Raw genomic sequence first — 4711 nt, forward strand, 5'->3', positions numbered from 1 at the left:
TGTAAAGATTGAATAAGTTAGGTGTTAAATATCAATCGTTACTGTGAATTCGTGTTCTTGCTATTCGAATTTTCCAAATAATTCTTGAAGGAGAAATAAAAGTAAATGGGAACTATTACTGCTGAAATTTTTATGTATCAAAGAAGTAATTGCAGATGGCGTGGCAAACCTTCCTGTGGCTGCCACCTAAAACTGTTGCTCCAAGTGAGAGTTGAACAGTACTGCATAAAAACAGTCCTACACTACGCAGTGGAATTTCCAGTGCTTTCGTTGAATAGAAAATCGCCGGCACGACTGTAAAAAAATTCATGAGCCATCCCACTCTGTGAAGGTGGATGACCCGAGAATCTCTTTAGCACACGACGCAGATGTGACATTGAATTTCAAACAAAGGTACGAACATATTCGTTGTCCTGAGGGGGTCACTGTGATGATAGGTACGCACATACATTGTCGCATCACCTCTGTTATTTATTAAATGAGTCCTTCACATAAGACAGTGAATGGCTCATACCATCTTAAACAATGGTTCACGCCACCGTAACAAGAAAAAAAAATTTAACGCGGCCTCGCCATTACGACAGAAGGGAAAAGAAATTCTACGCTGGATCGATGACCGGAAACTGAGCTGGCTGCGGAAGAAGACGACGACGACGAACGCGCGAAAATATACACATAGAGTTTCTCACTATAACACCTAGAGGGTAATCTGGCGCCACCGTCTATGGGAATTTCTTAAGGGGGCACCGTGCCGTCATGGGAATGACGGTATATGTGTCTGCGAGGCTCGTGTTGGCTGGTGTTGTAAAAGGCTTCGTCTAAAACGTGGCTATGGCTACGCAAATAACGCTCTCTCAAAGTAAAATCTTCATAAAAGGCTTCCATTCACACATATTACATCTTTACTCACCCACAATGCATGACCAAGCGAAGAAAAGCAAGAACAGACGGCCAACTGTTTCAAAGCGAGCGTGAACCTTGTCGTCTGTCCTCCAACTTTAGCGGCACGCTGATACTTTTTACGTAACATGTAGTCGTACACACAATAACAAGTTCTCATAGTTAAACAAAACATGTTTTTGCGTAATAATAAAGCTAAAACAGCTTTTCACGTGCTGTTTTAGTAGAAAGTGAATCATTGTGACAGACGGAACGATATTTGCCAAGCGCGTCTTCAAGCTGTCCTGTCTCTACGAGAACGATGCTAATCCGAAGTCACAATATACCGGCATTCCCATGCATACCACAGCGCAGCAGCGCCAGATTTCCCTCTAGGTAATGTAGTGAGAAACTCTATGCATATACAGGCGTGTGTGTATATGCATGAACGCGTTCGAGCGGTTGAGCCGAAGGGCGCAAACGAGTCAGCTGTTGAAGAAGAAGACGATGCTCGAGCCACTGCTGATGATGATGGTTGTTCTTGTTGATGATGACGATGACAACGGTAGTTTCCTCTTGCCAATGAGTGTATATTCTTCTTCCTAAATCACCCGATTCTTGGCCCCAAAGTGGATGTGAGAGAAAAGCAAAGCAAAGCGAATGGCTCATACCCCCATAAGCAATGAGCGGCAACGGAGCCAGCTGTGGAAAGAGACGTCGACGACGAGCTCGTTCGCGGGCTGTTCGCGGACGACGGAAATGCACTAGCCCATATACGCCTTCGCTGTAAAACTCTTCGATGGATTCCGGCTCATTGCAGAGGTCTCTACGACAATCGTGCAATTTCCGGGAGTCGAACAAAGTCCACGTTCACTAGTGCTAATGCGTTGGAAGCGCGCACACCGACTAAACGATGAATGCCACACTACAGAGTCGCGTTGGAAGTATTCCGAACGTGGTGAGCTTCGACCATGATGGCGACGCACCTAGACGGTGTGCCACTCGGGGAGGAGACGACCTGTTCGCCAGACGCAGATCAGAGCACGCTGTTGTCCTCATCGAGCTGCAGGCGCCCGGCGAGCGCGTGCACTCGCCATGCATAGCAGCCCGCGGGCGCCGCGGTATCTGTACGCTACTCTGCACACGGAACGGCAGGGCTGGAGTGTGCGCTCGCGCTCATGTGCTCCAGTCTGGCAGTATACTATGTGGTGCGAACCAGCTTTTTTCCTGCACCAGAGCAGAGCATCCTCCTTCTTTGATGCCAGCTATTTCCTTATAGCAGCTGTGTATGGGATTCTGCTGTTTGCCGAACTATAGCCGCCCGAAAAGAGTGGAGAAGGCTTCTGTTGAAGAGAGAGTTTGAGAAAAAAGGTGACTTCGCGCTCCGCTTGCAAACTCTACGCACAGCGCACGACTTCTAAATTTGGCGTAGATGTCATCAGAAGCGTATGCTGTCTGCAGATCCTTTATTTACTCCCCGAGGGCTCGTTCAGGACACCTTTAAAGCGCGAACAGAATGGAACTTCTATCGTCGAGCATTCTTAGAAACGTTGCCCTGAAAAAAAACCTTTTATGGCATGCTTACGCAATTAACGATTATTTAACTTAAGACGAAGTGCAGAAGCAGTACCCAACTTCGAACAGCACAGGCTAACAAGCAATAAATTGTTTGGCTTTAAATCACACCGACTTTTTCAACCACTCTGCTGTTGCCGATTCTTCTGCCTCTTACACGTCCGTCCGTCCGTCCGTCCGTCCGTCCGTCCGTCCGTCCGTCCGTCTGTCTGTCTGTCTGTCTGTCTGTCTGTCTGTCTGTCTGTCTGTCTGTCTGTCTGTCTGTCTGTCTGTCTGTCTGTCCGTCCGTCCGTCCGTCCGTCCGTCCGTCCGTCCGTCCGTCCGTCCGTCCGTCTGTCTGTCTGTCTGTCTGTCTGTCTGTCTGTCTGTCTGTCTGTCTGTCTGTCTGTCTGTCTGTCTGTCTGTCTGTCTGTCTGTCTGTCTGTCTGTCCGTCCGTCCGTCCGTCCGTCCGTCCGTCCGTCCGTCCGTCCGTCTGTCTGTCTGTCTGTCTGTCTGTCTGTCTGTCTGTTCCATCTATCAGTCCCGTCTATCTGCAGGGAAAAACCTCTCAGCAGGGAAAAACAACACTCGTAGTCGAACGCCTTGCTACCGCAGCTTCACACGTCGCACCTCGTTTCTCGTTTGGCCAGCATCCTCGGCCGTAACGTCCTTCCGAGGGTGGTATGCATTGCTTTAGTGGTGCTTCGGATGCTTGTTTTGAGATTGTTCTTTATTAAAACATATGCTGTTCTATGTGTTGTATGGGTCATTTCGCATTATGTATGAGCCAATAAAGTTTTGTTTGCTCAAGGGGTTATGAGCCATTGATCATGATCATCATATTTGTACCGCCCGACTATACGCCACCGTTTTGTGAATGTGAAGTGGACCGTTGCGCCGACAAAGTATCTTGGGGTGCCGCTTGAGCACTACAAGGAGACTGCGGGATTCTGGGAAGCCGAAACAAAGAAAGTGCAAGAAAAAACAGTTAAATGGGGTGGCCGTAGTCTTTCAATGTTTGCCCGCGCGACGGTCTGTAATTTATTCGCCGTTGCAAAAGTGTGCTATGTATTGCAGGCATTGTCTATGACTAGATTGCACGTGCAGCGTTTGCATAGGGTACTGGCAGTGTATGTATGGGGGTCAAAGTGGGAGCGAACCAGTCGAACAAATTTATTTCGATTCGTCAAAACAGGAGGGCTTGGACTGGCACATCTGTTCTTGAAACAGATAGTGTTTCGTTTTGCGTTTCTTAGAGACCAAAAAGACCGATTCCTCATTAATGTGATGCAACTGAGACTAGGTACGGCTCTTCCTGAATTCATTATATCTAGTTGTGTAGTCAACAGTGGCCCTATGAGCGGATTTCTGAAAGAAGTGATATGGGCATTTCGGTTTCTGAAGGTACGCTTTTCAATGGAATACCTCAGTCACGTTCCTAAAAAACGTCTGTATAAAGATTTAATTGATGTAGTACTGCCAGTACCGCTGTACAGATCTATGTTCAGTTTAGGTACTGAAAGAAATGTGCTGAAAAGGGTAAAACGTATGCCTGTCAGGCCATCGGTAAAGTCTTTCTTTTTTCAACTACATTCCAATACACTACCAGTAAAACCGTGGCTTCAGGAAAGAGGTATTTTTATTCCCTGGTCTCTAGACTGTTTACTATGCCATCAGCAAGAAACAATTGAACACATATTCATAGACTGCTGGGACGCCTTGTTTCACTGGGATGTCCTCCAGCGAACTATAGAGAAAGAGTTGCCGATAACACCCTATGGCATCCGTTTTCTCCCAACGGAAAACGAAGGAGGAGTGCCTTACGACATGTTTATGTTATTAGGGTTGCACAGCCTGTGGCGCACGCGCATGGCCGTTAGACATGCGGATGTACATGCTCGAAGTACTCGTGAATATTTTATTGAAAGTGTCTGTTACTTAAAAGAAGTCTACGATGCTCAAAATGAAAAACCAGAATGGATTAGATTATTGAACGAGCTTGCTAAACTTGGGCGGTTTTAAAACCACGTGCACACCAAAGACTGGTGGCATTTTTACCATTTGTAAAGTGTGTATATGTTGTATGTACCATGAAAACGGTGATAAAGAAAAAAAAAACCATAAGGGGTATGAGCCATTGCAACGAGCCACTTAAGGCTTTCGCCTTAATAGGAGCGGAACTTGCTATTACAAGTAAAGCGCTCATAGCGGGTGCTGACAAAGAAGAAGCGGAAGAAGAAGCAGAAGAAGAAGAAGAAGAGAGCGCGAGCTCGCGAG

This window comes from Dermacentor variabilis, chromosome 3 (genome assembly GCF_050947875.1).
Source record: "Dermacentor variabilis isolate Ectoservices chromosome 3, ASM5094787v1, whole genome shotgun sequence".
NCBI classification, from domain to species: Eukaryota; Metazoa; Arthropoda; class Arachnida; order Ixodida; family Ixodidae; genus Dermacentor; species Dermacentor variabilis.